We start from the raw sequence: 21891 nt of genomic DNA, 5'->3' as shown, positions 1-21891 counted from the left end.
AGTATAATAAAATATAAATATTTTATTTATTTGCATTTTTATGCCACTGACCCAACCACTTTGCATTCATGGCTGGAGTGAAGAGACCCTCATTGGCGTCACTGTTTCCTTAAGCATTATCTGACTTGCTCTCTACGATTTAGCAAACATTTTAATGTCCTCTTGAAGGCTAATCAAACATCCATTGAAGTTGTGTTCTGTCAATAATTACAAGAGCACTGTCAATAATTACCCGAGACCTCATCTCACTATGTTTTGACAATGCTAGTGGCACGTACGCCACTTCAGATAAACAAGACTCAGGGACACTTGACTCGTAAACCTGAAGAGAGGAGGCCTGTCTGTCTGACAGACTTAGCTTGTTACACTGGGGAGTTGTCAAGAACAAAGACTTTTCTGTGCATGGAGCCAGCCTGGGACACAAGCGTTTTTATAAGGCTGATTGAACACAAGAGCACCTCAAGAGCCCTTAATAAGAGCAGAAGCAGCATACAAACGAAAAGGCACATGAGACCATCCTGGATGCTACTGATGTTTCAAAGACCTTTTCATTCCACAGTAACACGTCGCAGCGGACATCCTTCACCTGGCTTCCACCAAAGTTCTTGTGTTCTGACATGTCCAGACCTGGTCCTGACAAATGGCAGTCCCAGCATTTTTCTCGGTGTTTTGTTTTTTTCTAGTGCTGGGCAACGATACATTTTTTTTATCGTGATTAATTGCATTTTTGTCTGCACTTAAATTGCAGTTAATTTCATTGTTATGCACAAACTAATAATGTATTCAAAAGTAGTGCACTTTTTTTTATTTAAAAGTAGGCCTACTGTTTTATGAATGCAAACTCTTTTAAACAAATAAGGTTTTTACAGCAGTGTTCCTTTTACATAGAAGTAAAATATTTATTGTTTACTAAATCTCAACTTATAACATTAATGTGATTAAATAAAATATAAAACAAGCGATTTTTATCACTGCCAGGACATTACATCGATCATAACATTATAACAGGCACCTTCCTATTAGAGACCTGCAGGATTGCGGGACCCATCGCAGCAGAGCGCAGCACGAGACAACACTTGATGGGTGGATAGAGACTTGTGTGTGCGGGATGTGAGAGAATAATTGGGGTGTGCTCACACTAGGCAATCTTAACTGTGCCGGAGCGCATTTGACCCCTGAAGCCTGGCTTGGTTGGAAGAGGTGGGCAAGAGCGCGGTTCAGTTATATATAGATCAGTGAGTGTGAGTGCTAACTGCATGTGGAGTGCAGATCTTCTGAAACGTGCTGCATGATTGCGTGAATATTTCCGATCTGTAAAGCAATAAATTGTGAGAGAGACGTGTTACCACGTCCCATATGACTCAAAATAATAAATCACAAAAGTTCTTTGCTGTCTTCACGTGCTATTTTAAACAATTTTTCCAACTTATAAAGTTATGATTACAAGCTTGTTGCATGTTTTTCCTGTTAAAAATAACAGTGGACAGTGGTTTGTGAATGTTGATGCTTAGCCTAAATAATTTGATCTGGAGCATACCCTCCTGTGATTATTTGTCTGTATGTTAAAAAAACGTGTGAACATCCAATAAAGTAATTGTCGGTGTTGATCAATTAACGCGATAACGCGTTAACTTGCCCAGCGCTAGTTTGTTCTTATAAAATATACAAGTTTCAATCCACCACCACCATGAAATGGATGCACAAGAGTCATCATTGTCTCTCTTCCATGTCGTTATCACGGGAAAACAAAACCTAGTAAAATCTCAAACCCTGTCAATCTCTTATCCCTAATCAAAAACTGATGTTCACATTCCAAATCAAAAACACTGAAGCAGTAGAAAAATTCATCCAGCCTCATAAAGGCAACCAAGCCAATGTTCCCAAATGTTTTCAAAGGCATATTTTTGGAGAGAACGTGCTGTCCTACAAACTGGTGGAACATCAGCTGGCAGCAGCTTCCGCCCCAGCAACTGGTCCATGAAATCAACGCCATAGGAGACGTGGCTTGTTTTGAGATGGATCTACATTTCTGGAGGTCCATGGACTTAAATCCATTAAGGAGGCCAAAATGATGGCAGCTGAGGTTTGCTTATGGGGAAAAAAAATGTTGTCAAAAGGACCCAAGTACAAGCATGAGAAGCCAATATCCCAAGTAGCACACAACATTCAGTTTTTCCAGCGGTGCTTCCAAGACCAGTGCAAATAAGTGAGAGAGACATTGAAACAGAGAATAACAAAAGGAGAGCAATTCAACCATTTAGGTCGGGTTGAAAAATGTATAATATTAATTTTATAAATGCATGCTATAAATCTTTTTGAGAATGATTCATCCACATAGATAAAAAAATTTTTTACTTCATAATATTCACAACTTGACTTACATAGTATTTTTTTTCTTCCTATGGAAGTCAATGGATACCAGCAGCTGTTTGGTTAATGGTTACCAATATTCTTCAAAATATATGCTGTTTTATAACAAAGTTCGGGAGGAACAGTCGCAGTTCATTAACCTGATTAACACAAGTGGAGACCAATCAGTAATCAACTCATGACAAGGTATAAATAACAGCAGAACCTATCTCTGTTCATTGACAGTTTCAGCATCCCTCCTCCACCCCATTTCTCCTCACTTATAGATCCATCTACTCTTACCACAACCGGGGGGAGTACTCTGGGTTCGGGCCACATCCCGAGCTCGGAGCCCTCCACCCGGACAGCACGCCAAATACGCATAAACTTACGGTATTAATATACGTAGATGTGAACTCGTGAACTCACCAAAAGAAAGAAACTCGTAAAGGTTTGGAACATGAGGGTGAGTAAATGATGAAAAAGCAACATAACCTCACTGAAAATATGTGTCTCTACTAGACTTGTGCCGGTATTCGGTAATGCGATATATCACAGTAATGAAAATGCACGATATTGTTATCGTGGGCACTTCTAAATACCGCAAATAATTATATTACAAATTATTCTGAATTTGGAATGCATTTTAAGAATACTATTCCCATCAACTGGTCAAAATGCACAACAACGCTGTATGCTACTTGAAAGACATGTATGCTCTGATGTAAACAAGCATGTAAGAGAAGCACATGGATGAACACTTGAGGGACGCGCTGAATGAAAGCACATTCACTCTCTGACAGCAAATGGCGCTAAACTGCAGAAAATGTCCTTACCCTAGAAACCCCTTAAATAAACCAGCTGGACTACTTTCTGAAACATATTTAAATAATTTTAAATAGCCATTCAGATGTGTGTATTTGTTCATCACAGTGCCAAATACTTAAGTATTAAGACTTAATAGGTTATTTTAATCTGGACTACAATGTGCCATATATATAGTTTGAAAATGTTTAGATTTTTTATTGTTAATTCACACTTTACATCAGAGCTTCATTTTTAACATTAGTTAATTCATTGGTTAACAAACTGCCAATGACAAATTCTTCTGAACATTCATTAATCTTAGGTATTCCAATATTTAATAACACACTGTTAAAATGTAAAGTTGCAACTATTATTTAGTGAGCTAACATGAACTATGACTTCTATAGCAAATGTAGCTATTGTGAATGTTAATGGTTAACTAATGAGATTGTAAATTGATAACTATGGGTCTTTAAAGCAATTATTTTGCACTTTAATCTGTACAAAACTTTTAACTTTACATATTTTTCTTTATCGTTTTATTTTATTTAAATGTTCAGTTGTTTTTGTTATTAGAAAAAAGTTATTTAACCTATTATATTATACTATATTTTGAGCACTTTTTAAAACTGAATTTCAGTATCGTGGTAATACTGTTTACCGCAATAAAAGCATGAGCAATTAACCGCAACAGGAAAATTATATTTTACATATCCCTAGTCTCTACCAACATTTCTGCAAAACTAAAAAAAAAACATAATACATACGAATCGATGCAGTTTTAAAATGAACACTATGAGGCACCAAAACTCTTTTTATTCTATTTTTATTCCTTTTCAAACAAACTATGATTTGCAGGACCATAGCTTCGATTAATAAAGCCTAATTTTCACCTAATTACTTGAGGAATATTATGAATTCAAAACAATTTTAACATCCTTCAAGATTTAAAAAACTGATAATTTGAACATTTTGTCACATATAGAACTTCATTTGCATGAGTTCTCTATGGGTTTTCTAATTCAGTAGGTGTGCTCAGTAGTTTGTGCAAAACAACATTGCATTTACGTGATAAAGAGCTCCGGTATGAACCCCGAGAAACTATGGTACAACAAATCAGCTAAAATCCACATAAGTAAATTAAAATAGAACAGCTGCATCAACATATGCATTTTTATAGCACTTTTTCCATTTGTTAACATTACTTGGTAGGTTTAGGGTTGGGTTTAGTGTAGGGGATATTTTCAACACGATAGAGCATTAACTTTTTAGTGACACTCCTCAAATCATTGAATAATGAACCACGCAATATGAAGCTGAAGCAACATAATACAAACAGCAATATGTAGAAAAAAAAAGAGGGGGGAACATATTGAACCCTCGTTTTAGCGCCACTAACTGAATGTTTCACTTTGAAACTACCACGAAACGTGCAGTTAAGTACGTAATAACGGTGTTGACGAAATGTATTTAGAGGCACGTATTTTCGATTGAACCTGGGTTGTTATAATGGGTAAACTCTCGCTTTAGACTATAAAAGAATCATAAAATGTACAAAACACCAAGTGCTTCAACCTCAGCTGACAAATTATAATTATTTTTGCGGTAATCAACATTACACACAAATGTTGTTAATTCAGCTTAACTTCTATTGAACCCGGAATATTCCATTAAGTAAGGTGTGTGAGAGAGGAGCTTGCCATAAGTAAGGGTGAGGTTGGCACGGTACAGTGAATGAGAGTATTCGGCAGCTGCTCTGAAAGCCATTACAGGAGCGAGACAGCGCCAGGGCATTATTTACACCCTGTCAGCAGAGCACACAACACTTCCATGCATAATCACCCAGTCACAATGTCCAATGGGGCAACTGGCCTTTGCGATGATGCCACTGAACCTCAGCTTTGTAGGAAAGCGATCAAGTTGGCTTTATCCGCATCATGCATCATTTCCGATGTGATAGAGGAGTCAGTGCGTCTGGACCAGGCCACATCGTTGGAAACGTCTCCTTGGAGCATGGCTCACTCCCATGGCAGTGGCCAGTAAAATGAGCTTGCAACAAGTCTGGGCATTGATTCTGCCTCAAATTAGAGAAACCAGTCAAACTGCACATGAGCCTTTTGGGTATTCTGTGTGCAGCGATTCCACACACACACAAATGCTGAGATTTACTGCAGTTTTTGTTGGGAGGGCCACTATGGCCAGCTGTTTTGGAACATAAGCAGAGAAGGTTCCACTACATATTTCTTCCGGTAAACAAGCAGAGCAGATGCTGCGTGCAAAATCCGAAAGCACAAACATCAGTGCTGCTCACACCCCATCTGACAGAACCTCCCAACCCGGCACCCTATTCTCATTACGTCTGACTTTAGTGGCATACATGGTTACGTGCTGGATCAGAACCAGATTGGGTCTGCTTTACAGTAACACAAAGCTGGAATGGCTTTTGTTTCCATCCTCGTGACCCCCTTTCACATCTGGAGTCAGCAGATGTTAAAAGAATGTGTGAACTGCTATTACACCTCATGCATGCACACCTTCAAAAACTTAAGTATTTACCTTGACCTTGGCCATCTATTTTGTCAGCTGGAAAGCAACACGATCATGTACAACAAAGCATTTACCGTCACTTGCTGTAGCATTGGGTCAGATCCCACCTGGCCGAGTGATGCAACAAACCCATATCTAATAGATTAGCAAAGGAACAGACAGGTCACTCTTGCTTACAAGTCTACATCACCAGTGACAGTTGTGTGCAAACACTGCAACAGGTTGCTCCAGGGCTTACTGACACGTTCAGGCCCACCAGGTTAAACATATAGATTTTACATTTTCAGGGGCAGGTGTCCCTGTCCTGGCTAACTGCTTTAAACCTCCATTATATTACCAATGACCACTGCTTCACTTAGGGTCTACTCACACTAGGCACGGTTGCCTTGAACCAAGCCCAAGTGCAATTATCCCCCTACCCACTCCCCCACTGGCCCGCACTCACACTTGTACTAAACTTTCCGGGCCAGAGCACTCTTACATCATGTATGAGATAACGATGAAAACCACTTTCGCTTATGTTCTGCCGAATAATTAATAATAATTAATTTATAATTTATGCCTTGCATTGTTTTTTTACTTGTTTATATCAGAAAATTATTAAGGAGACAGTTGAGGTTGATTAAATAATTTGCAGCTTTATGAGAGATTTTGGTTGCACTTTATTTTACAGTTCATGTACTAACATGTACTTATAGTGTACTTACAGTGTATTTATCTAAGAAAGTTCTGGTAACATGGTAACTACATGGGGTAGGGTTAGGTTTAGGGGTAGGTTCAGGGTTAGTACCTAGTTATTACATAGTTATTGTAATAACTCTAATAAGTACATAGTAACAAGACTAAAATAAAGTGCTACCGAAATTTTCACAAACTACATTTCCCTTCAATCAATAAGGTAAGTACCAGAGTCGTTATAAACCTAAATATACTTGATTTAATTAAATTTATTGAAAAGTGTAGTGTAGTAGTAAAAGAATATGTTTGCGGTCATAATGATGACAGTATTGCACACAAAATCGTTTTTTTTTTCCTGTGTTCCGGCGTGGTGCACTGCATGCGCCCCCAGCCCAGCCGAACCGTGCCCTGGCCCACCTCTTCCAACTGAACCACACCCGAGCACAGCTATTTGATAATAGATTATCAAAATAATCAACATGTATAGAAACACACAGGGGGCATCATGGGTGGTGCAGACGGCAGCAACACTGCGGTCTCTGTTTCAGACAGTTGAGGAGAGGGCTCACTCCATAGCACGTCATTCAGGAGTTTCCCTCATCCCCGACATCTCCCTTCTGCCACCAAACACTCCTTTGTTCAGGGAATTTCTTCAGAGGAGAGAACTTTGCCTAGTTCTGGCACAGCAACACCAATGATTTCAAATTTCCAGCTTGTAATAATTCGACCTACCTTGTCACCATCAAACATTTCAGGGTTTTTTTAGCATCTGCATTGAAATGTTGAGTTTCATTGCCAGCATTACGAACCAAAACAATGATAAAAGACCTCTTTAACATCTACCATTCTTCATGTGTTGGAATTTGCTCTGTTTATACATTCCTCTGGGGTAATAAAAACTCCAGGCTGTTGTATAGGCCTGAGACTGGCGTTCAGTGTCACCAGGCACTGGTGATTTCTGCCAAACCCCTAATACATTTTATCCCGGCTATTCTACAAATTAACCAACTGGATTCTAGACTGGATTTGCTTCAGGGGTCTCAAGGGTGTCACAACAATGCAAATCCATTTTACAGCTCTCTGAGGTATTGCTAGGAGCCTAGGCTAGACCTGTAGGTTAATAGGTTTGTGATCTGATCAAGGAGCCTCACATTTGATGGTAAAGAAAGCCGGCCCAGCTGAACAAACCTGAAGTCACAGCATCCACACAGTGAAGCTCGGCCAAATGAACCCACATCATGGTTTAAAGTCCATTTGCCAGGCAACTTGCCTTTATGGGAAAGGAAAAATCTCCTCTGGAAAAGTCTGGCCTATAGCCATTATATGAAAATGAGGCCCTGGTCGCCCAAACAATGCCATTCTTTCAGAGGGAAATCAGACAGGCCTTGGGAACGTTGGCAGAAAGACAGGCACGGACCAATTGTACAGGTTCCTTCTCATTCTTTCTGCCAACCATACAGCATCATTATCACCAATGGTTACCTCAGACTATTTCAGACTAATCTAAACTGGCTTCCTAAAACCACAGGGATGAAAAATGGCTCCAGTCTCTGATGAGGTAGAAGACGTAGATGGCAAAATTTCTCCTTGAGGTGTATTTATTGCTCAAGTACCTTTGCTCAATCTGCCAATAGTTCCTTTAACTAAATAGAAAACTACTTCACCTTGAGTTTTCATTAGAATAGCATTGAGGTCTGTTCACATCAAAAACGATAACTGTAAAGATAATTATAACAATAACTATCCTAGTGTCCACACCAATTATAAGAAGACACTGCAATAATGTTGTCGTCTCTTTATTAAGATCACGTCGATTCTGATTGGCTGCCAATGATTTTATTTATCATGTGTAGTATCAACTATGTGTAGTTATTTATTAGATGTGTAGGACCCTATGAAATCTGTTTCACTTTTTCCCAAATTGATGTTTTTTTTTTTTTTTTCGTTTACATTTTTCTGAATTAAATTTTTTTTCTGCTTAAATTTTTCTAGGCTCTGTTTTAATATTTAAATGAAATTGTATTACATAAACATTTTTAAGGCCCTGATAAATGTTAATATACTCATATTGCTGACGCAGAGGCTGGAAACAAAACTCTTCACTTGGTGTGAATGGGACATGTGAATTTAGCATTGAAAGCAGCCACATGAAGTGATTTTAAGCACAAGAACAAAAAAGCTTTGTTTGTCCACTTTACCATATTTATTTGATTAAATATGAAAGATTTTGGCCTGTCACATATTGGCAAGTCACCACTGGGGAGGGGGACTTGATTTATTAATATTTGACATTTCTATGCCTCAAGTGCCCTGTTGCTCAACAAAAACAAGATGCCAAATTTAAAGCCATTTTCAAAAGCCATTAAAAAAGAGATAATAGCAAACTAAAGCAACAAGATGAGGAACTAGTACTCAAAAAGTCCCATAGGAGCAAAAGGTCACTGGTCAGATTCTTATAAAAGAAGATTTCCGAGTCAGGACCGTCAGGAACTCTATAGAGATATTTTAATAAAAATAAGAACCTTTTACAAAAAAGGTTGAAAAGAAGAAACAGTCAGTCTATCTTTCAGAAGCAATGAGAGCAATGCAGCCTGACACTGCCAAAGAGAGCAGGACAGAGAGAGAAAACTCATCCAACCATCTGGATGTGCACTAGGAAGAAGTCCAGGAGGCAGTAAAATTCATTCCAAGTCCCTGACCGACGTGCGACTGCCACGTAGCTGTTAATGCAGGAGGACAGAGAAGAGGGAAGAGGCTGTCTTATTTCTGCAGAAACACTTTCCCACAGTGCAACACAAGCACATCTGCCTTGTCTGCCCTCACGGCACAATATTACTGAACTGCAATCACAGTTTTGATGTAATTTAACAATGTGATAATGATCACTTGGAAAGGTTCATAATAATAAAATATACTTATGGGCGTCAGACATTTTCACAAGTCTTTGAGGTGGTCTCCAAGCCTCAACTCCCTGGGTAATCATTTTTATTCACTTCTATACTTCCAGTCAAAGAGCAATTCATTTTGTTTCATTATTCACAAATCAAATCAAGTCAATTAATTACAATGTTGTTATTGTCAACTTTGTTCAGATTCTAAATCACAATCTGTTCATCTGATATTTATGATATATTTTGCCTTAGCAGCTAACTGAAATAAGGTGAAGAATTTAATGGAGCTGAATAGAAATAAAAAAAAAAAAAAAAAATGAGAAAAAGCACATAAAATTACTAAAACTTGAAATAAACTGAAAAAAAAAAAATCAAAGATCATTCAAAACATCAACAAGCACTATAATAGTACATTATTTGAGACTTAAAGATAGTTCACCCAAACAAACAAAAAAAAGCAAACCTTTATTTTAAGGTGTCCTTGTTAAACGTTACATGTACTTATTATTTTAATAACAACTAATTATGCATAATTACATGCAAGTAAGCCTAAGCCAAATCCTAATTCTAACCCTACCCATATACTAATACATGTAGTAAATTAATATTACTCAGAACTGTATGATTGCACTGTAACAAGGACACCTTTAAATAAATATATAAAAGTGTATATATATACACCAAGAAAAAAAAGCATGGACAAAAAAGAAAAGTCATTTTTGGGTGAACTATCCCTCTTTGTGTGACGTTTCAAACTCAGATTTCCATTGCTCAAGTAAATAAATGCAGCTCTGAAGAAATAACCTCTTCTAACCAGATTTAAAGTGAAGAATGCGGTTTGGTGTGTGACATTAAAGAATTAATTTCTACAGTGGCTCTTGTAGTGGGACAGTCTAGACTTGTCGGTGACTCAGTCCGTCCACAAACAGGAAACAACAGTAATGTCTAAAATACCTCCAATATGCACCTCGCTACTAAGAGTTTAAAGAGCCAGGTCACCACACAGCTCACAGATCTCAGCTCTCCTGAGCTTTTTTTTTTTGGCACACTGAACTTGTGTTTAGACCAAGCTGAGAGGAAGCGGCCTAACTCCCACAAACACATGAATATGACTCACTCCATACCCATGGCTGTGCTTCAAGATTTTCCTTCTCCTTTCCTTTTTTTTAACGTTAACAAAAGAGTTCAGTCTGAGGGAGATCAGAACATTAATCCAAAGCAGTCAGTCCATTCACATGTGCAGTTATAACAGAGCAAGAGTGGGATTTTACAAAGTCAGACTATAGTCTACATCTGTCTAAATATGCATTACTCAATATGTCAAATATATGCCGTGCATCATCTCTGTCTTACATCGAAAGTGGATAACATTGAGGCCAATTGTAGTCCAGAAACATCCTAGACAAAACTGAGCTACAAGTAAATTATCTAGTCTGTTATTCTAAACTAGAACATGACATTATTTATATAGAAAGGGTTAGTTTGATGAAAATTTCTACTGAGCTGTCCTCAGGAGCTGCATGCAAATGCAAAATGCATTGCGATCAGTTGAGTTTGTTCCACATACAAACAACTCTTACGAACCAGTGCTCTTAAAGCTGCGGTAGGGAACTTTTGACACTCTAGCGGTTACTAAACAGAACTGCTTGCGTCTTGCGGAAGAACATCGTAGCCGGAACTACTTCTCTCTGTTTATGTCTATGAAGAATCACAAAGCTACTGGGTTACTCCGCCGCGGTACCCCCGAAGCAATCTAAAATAGTCAGAATATAAACACTTATTATAGGTGCACCCTAGTGATTCAGGACAAGCTAAAAACACGGTTTGGAAAATGGATTCATGGTGTACTCGCTTATTATATACATTTTTCTACATTTTGAACACAAACAAAGTTACGGACCGCAGCTCTGATTGGTTGTTTTTTACCGGGAGCGATGGAGTTTCTACAAATGGCTATAGGACCACTGGGAGGAGCCAGAGGAGCTTGATTTTTTCACAGATTATCTGTCTCATATTCTACTGTCAGGACATAATGACAGGTTTAATAAATAAGCACCTTTAAGGGATTCAAAAACATACAGCAGGATGAATGTAGCCAGATTTCCAAAATTAAATGACTCATAACATGGCCCTTTAAAAAGAATAATTCATAAAGACTAATTACTGGTTTTGAATCAGTCTAATTTAAACATAATTTAAAGTCTTAGCTGAGAGAGAAATTTTGTTTACATATATATATATATATATATATATATATATATATATATATATATATATATATAGCAATGGACACCATAAGTGAATTCTACACAAATGAAGTAACTGAATCAAAAATGTAATCGAATCAAAAGATTGTGATTTAGAATCTGAACCAATCAGGAATTCTCAGCCAAAGAAAATGTATTAAGAGAGAAACGCTTCAACAAAGTTTGGGACTGCACTCACAAAGGTGAAATTTTTAAGCCATTAGCGCTTTCCTCAAGAAAACACATTCATCCTCCTCCTCCCGTTAGTTACTAGCCACAAAAATGACAACTCTGAGAATCAACTGAGAATCAAATATTTTTCAAAATAGGATATGTGCTTACTAAGTCTTTTCAAGACACCAACTCATAAACCACAAATGTCCCCACACAATCTTCCATACAAGTTTACATTGCAGTGCAAAGACGCCACTTTCGTCCACATTTGGATGGACATATTATGGTCCTGGAATGCTGAATGAGTCAACACTTTGGAACGGTCGAATCTTATGCCCAGACCAACATTCAGGGCTCCACCAGCCCCCAGCCGAACAGGGCGTGATGAATTCAGTCGGAGGAAGACACAGGGAATGGGGTGGAGGGTGTTGAAATCGGGGGACAGATTTTGCTCATTTGTCCCACATGGCTAAACACGCTCAAAGAGAGCAGCTCAGTTTAAACAAACATAACCACTTCCTCCTCACTGCACACAAAGCCTTTAAACAGAAACCCGTCCGTCGCTCCTCACTGGGTCATCTGGGGGAAAGAACAGCTAGCCGCCAAAACACAGCCTTCCCTGTGTGGCTAAGCATCTGCAGACACCCTAAAAAAACTTAAACATGGCCCTGCTCCTCAACTTCACCTCACACACCTAAAATACCATTACAGCAGACTCAAGGAATATATCTGTGTCAGTCACTGAGAGAAAGGCACTGGCATTAACTGAGCTTCCTACTTCTTTATAAACATACCATACTAAATTAGGGTGCTGTACCACATCGGTTATCAGTAACACTTTAGATTAGGGCACACATATTCACTTTTCCCCCAATAAACTCCTAATTTACTACATATTGATAGTAAGTAAAGTAGTTGTTTTAATAGTTAAGATTAGGTTTGGGATAGGGTTTAAGGATGTATATAGACAAGGCATTAATATGTGCTTAATAAGTACTAATGGTAGCCAATATGTAATATGCATGCTTTTCAATATTCATTGGTGGTTGTTAAATTCACTTATAAAAAAATAACTACATAAAAAAAAAAAGTATTAATAAACAATATGCAAAAACAGTTTACTATCTTTTTTTAAAGTAAAAAAAAGAAAAAAGAAAATCACCCATGGTTTTATATGAATGTGCAATATAATATAAGAAATATAATAAGCGTTATATATTTATTTGAAATACATATTTTACCAATTTTTTTTTACTATACTTGATATGATAATTTTCGTATCATTTATTTTTTTTGCTATCTTTAAATAAATAACATTTATTATCCACCAATAAATGTAATGTATATGTGAACGCAGCATTTAAAACTCATTTGCTCATTCATTTAAGTGCTTTATATTTAATTTTGACAATACATAACTTTAACATCAGCTGTTTATTGGCAATAAACTGCGAGAAACAGGAACAGAAAAACAAATTACAGGTAAATAATTTATTGCAATAAAAAAAAACTGCCAGTCTCCTACAGGAATGTTAAGGAGCAGGCTTTTCACCCCTTGTTGACTCTGGAATGCTGTAGAAAGCGAAAATTCAACATTGACACATTCCTTCAGTGCCACCTGGGATGCCACTGGCTTTGCAGCAATGGCTGCCATTCCCACGACCTCTCTGCTTACTTTATTTTGGTAACTTCACACATCCAAAACGTGGCTATCGAACAAAGAGAGATCAGCGGTACTAATCCAAAAGAATAATATGAATTAGCTGGAAAAATTCACCGGGCTGAAACAGATCTGGGCAGTAAGAATGGATAGCCCCCGTCCACCCCTCCCTGCTCTCAGAGGTCAAAGGGTGAAATTCCTCATCTTCCATCAGGCCTCCAGATCTCACACACTATAAAGGGGAGTGCTTGAGGAGGACGCCTGTCATGACAACAGCTATTTGTTGTGCAATATATTGCCCCAGAAATAATTGCTATAAGCTATTTTATTGTCATTTTAAGACCAATGCGATAAGTCGATATATTGATTATTGTGACAGGCCAATTGAGGAGGGGGATGGGTTAACAAGACCTGGTGAGATGGAGGGATTATGGGAGGTGTTGGTCGAAAATCCTGCTGGTAGGGGGGGTAGCATAAGAAAACAAGAAGTGTGGGACTACAAATATATGCAGAGTGGCACTGCTGACATGTGTTTGCACAGAGCAGCTGGAGATGGGATCAGCCACAGCATACGTACTGTAGACGCTTATTGTGCGAATTACAACAGATCAGATGGAGTTAGCAAAGGCTAAAGTGGCAAAAAATGCACAACAAATGCATCTTATGCCAGGCTCTCATTGCACATGCATGCTGGCTAAAAGCATCATTAATGAGCTGCTGCCACATCTGAAGTTTCCATCGTCCAGCTAACAGCGGCCATCTCTGCACTCTGAATGCTAATGAAAGCACGAACATACACCAGAGGCCACCTGACCAAACACTGAGTGTTTTTCCGCTGTGCTTTTAGCTAAATGTGCAAGCCTGGCCATTTGAATAATGCATTGGCATGACGGAGTGGATGCATGTCAGGAATCAGTGTCATGGAGTCAGCCGCAGCATCTGACCCTCTCCACCAACTGGAAAACAAGAGATAAACCAAGCTGTGTTTCGCATTGTGAAACATTTATAAGTACAGCAATGGAATACAACAGTTTCCATACGTTTTTACAACTCAAAAATGTTATCATATCTGACTGCCTGAAAACAGGTTAATGTATTATAGCCTATAGTATTTTTTGTTGTAGTTGTTTTCATTATCGGTCTCACAAAATTCATCTAGCCTATAGTATAATTGAGTAATTGGCTTAATTTTCTTAAACTCGTGTTATCTTGAATCTGTATAACTTTCATTTATGGAACACAAAGAGGGATATTTTAAAGAATGTTTAAAGAAGTAACTTTCAAACCAAGCAACTTTCTGCTGGTCACTGCAGTGAATTTACATGAACAGCTTGAAATGGGTGAAATCTGCACGGGGATCTTTTTCCTCCTCGTGTGAATCTCCTGATTGCACAGATTCCTATTGGAATGACTGGATTCCGTCTGTGGAATTCACCAAGCAACTGTACATTTAATGCACCTTAAGGGTCCACAACTCCTTTAAACGTTGTATACAGTTGTACAGGCTTTGAAACAACTTTGGAGTGAGTAAATAATGACACAACATTCTCTTTTAAACAAACAGTAAGCATGTTAAGCTAAAGAGATCTAAACTCTACATCAACTAATACATTTTTTTCAACTCTAGTTCATTGCTGCAAGAGATGCGAAACAAAGCAGTCGAAATAAGAAGGTATATTATGGAATCCAGCAACAGCATCCTGCAGCTTGTCTCTTACAATGCTGGCTGAAGTGACGGGTGTACAGTTAGGTGGAGAGGCAACGGTCTAGAGAAAACAGTGGGAAATGGAGTTGAAAGGCCTCTTTTATCTTCATCTAAATCAACTGTCAACAACAGAGTAAATAACCAAGAAAAAAGATGTCTGACATACAAACATAGCAGCACTGTGTCAAACAAACATGCAACAAGAAGATGCTAAGAATGCAAAAGAGACATGCATAAAAACAATAGCACAATGATTACTGTTATGCAGAACTCTGCTTTTAGCTCCACTGAATGACGCTATATGTGGCCGTGGTTGGCTGATTCAAGATGAGCAGCAGGATCCTGATTCATGGACCAGCTGACGGCCACATCATCACCACATGCATATTTCCCAAGCGCTAATGGTTAAAGCACAGATACAAACTTGCTCTGTCTTGCTTTACAGTTAGAGAGACGCTGGCTTTCTCTGCCTAATGAGGTCAAGGGAAAACAGCGCACTTGAGAGTCTAATGATAAGATCTACTCATCTTTTTCCAAAACATACAGCAGATGAAGGACATTGAGTTCACTGGATGGATGCTATGGAGACAAAGTAAAAAATAGAGAGAGTCGTTCCTAGAAAAACTCTCTGAACCAGCAAAAGATGGGAAAAAAAAAATAAGTAAATCACATTTTACAACGTCTACTGACCGATAAGTGTGACTAAGAGATGTGAAGTTGTTTCAAAGGGCACCAGTCAGAGACAATCAGGAAACGTCTTCAAGAAGGTGGACTCTCTGCTGCAATTAGGAACAATCACAACAGATTTTATCACGCTGCACTGCATAACATCAGCACACATCAAAGCACAGATCTGCTCCCAGGATGATGGGAACTGAAGGGGGAGGGTACGAGCGCATGTGCGGTATTTGAGGTGCCCCTGGGGAAGCAGACCTCCAGCTCACCAGGTACAACCCCATGACCTCAAAGGAAGAGCACATTCCTGCAGCTATGCCCAATCAGGAAGTTTAACTCCCCATCCCAGCTCTCTCAGCACAGCACCTAGCCTGGTAAAACACTGGCTGTCATAGCCGATCCATCAGATACTGGCTTAAAAAATTATACAGATATTTTGTTTTAGAAGCTTCTCAGATATATGCTGGTTGTGGGTCCGTGGAAAACTACAGTTGTACTGCTCATTTTTTGCACATTTTCCTAGTGCATACTTTTGAACATCGATTCTCAACTTTTTTGACTCCAAAGTCCTCAATGTATATGTAACATCCAACAGCTAATCTTTGGTCACTTTTGACATTTTTCTATAGTATACTGTACAGTCACATGGTCACTATCGTCAGTGGTTTCCTCAGTGGTTGTAGAGTGTTGTCATGGGGAACTGGCATTATTCAGAAATATGTGTTTAATGCTGCAACTGACCAATCGGAAACAAGCATTTCAGAGAATTGCATAATGCAAGCAGAAAATGCAGCAACCCAATGTTTTATTTATAGATTTAATTTATGGCTCTTACAGAATTTTTTTAATATGAATTCACTGTCTTTTTTGACAGTATTGAAACTAATTTCAGCTTTGTGTGCAATTGGAAAAAAAAATTGGTATAAAGAAAAGTATAAAGAAATAAAATGCAAGATAGCAGTAACAGGACCTAAAGCAAGCAGGTCAGAACAAATTATCACTCCATGGGAAGTATAAAGAAAATCCCTTTATGCTGAAAAAAAAAAGAAAAGAAAAACTGAGAAATTACATGCATATAGAATATTGTACCAGTATTTCATTGTTTTATATAGCTAAGCTTTTTTTTTCCTCCTCTGATGATCACATATTAGCCCCAGTACCTTGTTGAGAAAGTTTGTAGAAACAAGACGATAATAAGGAGCAGAGAAATGCAACATGTTATTTTTCTGCGGCTATTTCTTTCATAGAACATGGATTCTTTATTCTGCCCTAGAGCAATAATTTACATTTTTAGAAAAAGTTATGAAATCCCTCACTCAGCTGGAGAACTTCAACCTGACGTCATTTTCTGCAGATCACATTTCTCCTCTCACAGATAATGTGCTTCTTTCTCTCCAATAAGACCTCTGGATCCAGGCAAGAGCAGAAATCATATGGCACAAACTATCTAAAAGCGTTATTTCGGTGACCAACAACATCATCCAAGAAACTAAAAGCGACCTTTAAAAGTCTTTTTCCAGAACTGCTAATTAGTGCGCTTTAATTCCCAGCACGAAGGAACAATCAGTACTTTCTGTCGTTTGGGGGAAAGATGCACAGCGTTGCATTAAACCAAAACAATAAAAAGAAACAAAAAGAAAAGTATCAAGTCGAGCACAATATGTGACAGAACAACGCCAGCAGCACAAAATGTTTTCCTCCATAAAAATATACAGCTGTAGAAGAACAGGCTGTCTGGAATACTAGGGCATGATGGAGTTGACCACCTTCATTTCATCCTCCACATCATCAATCATCATTCCCGAAATCTTTGCCAAATATAATTCGACATCATCCCAGCAACCGCCTGTTTTGGAATCTTATATTCGCCGAGGAAAGACACCAGGAAAAGACTGAGCATCCCAAATGCATTTCACTTAAACAATTTGATACCAAGACCCATGGCTTTAACAAATTATGTTCTAATAATGCTAAAAAAAGTATAGTTTTTAGACAACTGTAACTTTTACGTAACAGAACGCGCTACGTAGAACATCACAAACTCCCCAAAATTCCAAAGTTGGCATTCAGCGTAAACTGCGCCAATCGTTAGAAAGTTTCGCGACGAGTTTTGAGCATCTCGGGGCAAATATCGGTTTCTAAAAAGAATTCATGCAAAACTGTCAGTTTTCCTGCGGAGTAATGAAGTTATCGGTCTCTTCTCCTGGTTTGGCCAACTAACCCAGACTCCCGGTGTCACCGCCATCCAGACACAAAAATGCACGCAACTTTCCGTTAGGAACATATTTCATCGTTTAATTGGGAAAAAAGCACACAAACGCGAGCTGTGGCAAAAGATAGCCCTTAAAAGCGATAAGAAAAACTCACCTCGCTGCAATAAAATGATCTTGAAAGAAACTCCAGAGCTCCACTTTCAGCCCAGACACAACTTTGGCAATCCCTGCTCCAGTCTGCTCCACCAGCGCTCAGTCAGGAGGAGATTCCGCGGCCATCTCAATGATGTCCCACAGCACATGTGAGCTTGATCCTGCCCCTTTTACCGTAAACAACCATATAAACGACCTTCACAGAAGAGCCAAAGACAACCATTCAACAGACACTCGCACAGACACAGCTTTTACCATACACCACACCAGCAGTAATAAACTCACTTTTACAAAGATGTAGGCTATAGATGCTGGGTTCAGTGGTTCTAATCAGATTGTGTTTATGGATTTTTACAAGATCAAGGTAGAGGCAAAAAAATGTTCCTCTTCTGTTTTTAATACAACTAGTTATTTAATTTGTTTTTAAAAGAAACACTTCATGTAAGGCTCTTTGTTGTCAAGATTTTTTTGGTGTGTGTGTGAGATTGTTACTGATTATTTATGCATCTACGTATTTATTTATTGTAATTTGTAAACAGAAACAATCTGTCCCACAGTACTGAGTATACTTGGTTTTTGTAGTCTCTTGTGGTTTGATGTTTGGTAACAAATTACAGTAAGGTTCCATTTATTAATATTAGATAACTATTTATATAATTTGTTAACACGAACAATGAGAAACGTTTTATTTCTAAATCTTAGTTTATGTTAATTTACTAAAACTTTATTCAAATCAAAAGTTTTGTCTGTTAATATTATTTAATGGACCTGAGCTAAAATGAATTAACAATGAACAGTTGTATTTTTATTAACTAATGTTAACAAATATGAACCTAATAAACAGTGTAAAAATGTAAGTATAAAATAAAGAAATTTGCTCTGTTAGTTAATGCATTAACTAAAGTGTTACTAATGTTTTCATAATGGTCAAGCTGGTACTTACCGCACAATTCAAAACACATTAATGTAACCACTATTAAGTTAAGTATGCAAACTATTATAAGTCCACTGCATGTCCGTGACTCATGGCATAATCATGTAGGTAGGTATGTAGGTTTTAAAAACTCAAAATCAGAGGAGCACAGCTGAACAAACTCAATGCCCCTTGTCCTACACTTCACTTCTCTGACAGTGGCAGGCAGGTCACGCGCTGTTAATGTGTCTGCTGCCCCCAGCAGGACAGTTAAAAGAAGGACAGGAGAGCCCTGAAGAACACAGCTACTGTTAACATACTGAAGCATGTTTAGTGCTGCTTTTTATTAATTGCTCATATTGTATGCTGTGATAATTAATCCACCGTTTTACATTTATAATAAGACGTGTTTCTTGACTGCCAGATGATTTGATAGATAATGATGATACTCAGCTCTATATTTCTTCGCAGCCCAGTGAAACACACCAATTTGAAAAACTAATGGAATGCATAGTCGATATAAAAAACTGGATGACGAGTCATTTCTTACTGCTGAATTCAGAAAAAACAGAGGTGTTAATTATAGGACCTAAAAACTCTGCATGTAATAACTTAGAACACTGTCTAAGACTTGATGGCTGCTCTGTCAATTCTTCGTCATCAGTTAGGAACCTAGGTGTGCTATTTGATAGAAAGCCACGTTTCTAGCATTTGCAAAACTGCATTTTTCCATCTCAATAATATATCTAAATTACGGCCTATGCTCTCAATGTCAAATGCAAAAATGTTAATCCATGCATTTAAGATCTCAAGGTTAGATTATTGTAATGCTTTATTGGGTGGTTGTTCTGCACGCTTAGTAAACAAACTACAGCTAGTCCAAAATGCAGCAGCAAGAGTTCTTACTAGAACCAGGAAGTATGACCATATTAGCCCGGTCCTGTCCACACTGCACTGGCTCCCTATCAAACATCGTATAGATTTAAAAATATTGCTTATTAGTTATAAAGGCCTGAATGGTTTGGCACCTCAGTATTTGAATGAGCTCTTGTTACATTATAATCTTCCACATCCACAACGTTTTCAAAACTAAACTCTGGAATAACCTACCTAACATTGTTCAGGAGGCAGACACACTCTTGCAGTTTAAATCTAGATTAAAGACCCATCTCTTTAACCTGGTTTACACATAACACACTATGCTTCTAATATCGAAATCCTTTAAAGGATTATTAGGCTGCATTAATTAGGTAAACCGGAACTAGGAACACTTCCCATAACACCCGACGTACTTGCTACATCATTAGAAGAATGGCATCTACGCTAATATTAGTCTGTTTCTCTCTTGTTCCGAGGTCACGGTGGCCACCAGATCCAGTCTGTATCCAGATCAGAGGGTCACTGCAGTCACCCGGATCCAGTTCGTATCCAGACCAGATGGTGGATCAGCACCTAGAAAGGACCTCTATATCCCTGAAAGACAGCGGAGACCAGGACAACTAGAGCCCCAGATACAGATCCCCTGTAAAGACCTTGTCTCAGATGACACCGGGTTTCACCAACCTGGTTTCTCCCAAAGTTTTTTTCTGCATTCTGTCACCGATGGAGTTTCGGTTCCTTGCCGCTGTCGCCTCTGGCTTGCTTAGTTGGGGTCACTTCATCTACAGCGATATCATTGACTTGATTGCAAATAAATGCACAGACACTATTTAAACTGAACAGAGATGACATCACTGAATTCAATGATGAACTGCCTTTAACTGTCATTTTGCATTATTGACACACTGTTTTCCTAACGAATGTTGTTCAGTTGCTTTGACGCAATGCATTTTGTTTAAAGCGCTATATAAATAAAGGTGACTTGACTTGACTTGACTTAATGGCTGCTTCAGATTCAGCTTTGCCATCACTGGAATAAATTACATTTCAAAATATACTGAAACAGAACACATCTTACTGACCCAAACACTTTCAAAACAGTATTGTATTATAAAGTTTCAGAAGTTCAGAGGCAGACAAAGTAGGCCACACAACTCCGTTGCTTAAGTGAAAGTACCGACAGAAGTACTTCCTTTTAAAAGTACTTAAGTAACAAACATTTTTATGTCAATGCACTGTTTTATTATTGCAATACCTTATGCCTTATGCCCTATCTACCTCACTGATGTGGTAGGTTTTAGCATTTAAATGAATTGCTTTAAGCCTGAATGATATTGATGGAAAAGTGGAGGTCAAGCGCACTTAAAAAAAAAAGTGCCCCAATCTTTCATTTCCAAAGTTCAAGACATATAGTGTTGTGCAAATATAGATCATGACTCAAAATGCAGAGTCCAGGTGTTCTTCTGTGACAGTGTGAAGTACTGTTGGTGTTGTAGAGGCTGAATGGTCAGGGGATTTCCTGGAGATGGAGATCTGGAGTAAATAAGGCACTGTAATCATCTTCCAACGGATATGTGCTTCTCTTAATCACAGACAGCTTCTGGCTGATACAGGATAGGGTGTTCCCTCCTGTTGAAGTTCCCGAGTGTCAGAGGTGTCCGTCTGGAACAGGAAGAGCTGATTCTCACATCAAAGCTCTTTCAAGGGTGTGGAGCACATCCCTCTCGTTCTCTGCTTTCTTCAGCTCAGGTCCAGTGTTGGGGAAAGTTACTTTTAAAAGAAATGCAATACAATGAGTTACTCCATAAAAAAGTATCTAATTTCTTATTTTTTTATGAAAATTCATGTTACATTTACATTTTTCAATGTCTTCTTTTTCACATCCAAAAACTACATTTAAGAGTATTTTACTGTAAAATTATATGAAATGTCTTATTAGATCTACTAGTTTTCCACCAATAACAGTAAGGAAACTTATTGTTATTCTGCCTCAATTATTGC

The 21891-nt window shown here is 38.2% G+C and overlaps 1 protein-coding gene and 1 long non-coding RNA gene across 2 annotated transcripts in view; one reads left to right on the top strand and one right to left on the bottom strand.

Annotated features, from left to right (window-relative positions):
- Positions 1-18252, bottom strand: part of fndc3ba (fibronectin type III domain containing 3Ba) — a 139930-nt gene extending 121678 nt beyond the window's left edge. The window contains exon 1 of the mRNA XM_052548244.1: positions 18100-18252. The gene's annotated coding sequence lies outside the window, so the exon portion shown is untranslated. The remainder of the gene's footprint in view (positions 1-18099) is intronic.
- Positions 18253-18353: 101 nt separating this feature from the next.
- LOC127951514 (uncharacterized) lies at positions 18354-20945 on the top strand. The gene is made up of 2 exons (XR_008152662.1): positions 18354-18462; positions 20367-20945. It is a non-coding gene; the product is annotated as an uncharacterized LOC127951514 (long non-coding RNA).
- Positions 20946-21891: the final 946 nt, after the last annotated feature.

This window comes from Carassius gibelio, chromosome B2 (genome assembly GCF_023724105.1).
Source record: "Carassius gibelio isolate Cgi1373 ecotype wild population from Czech Republic chromosome B2, carGib1.2-hapl.c, whole genome shotgun sequence".
Taxonomy (NCBI): domain Eukaryota; kingdom Metazoa; phylum Chordata; class Actinopteri; order Cypriniformes; family Cyprinidae; genus Carassius; species Carassius gibelio.
Note: the sequence above shows the minus strand (reverse complement) of the source record. Positions and strands in the feature narration are given on the sequence as shown.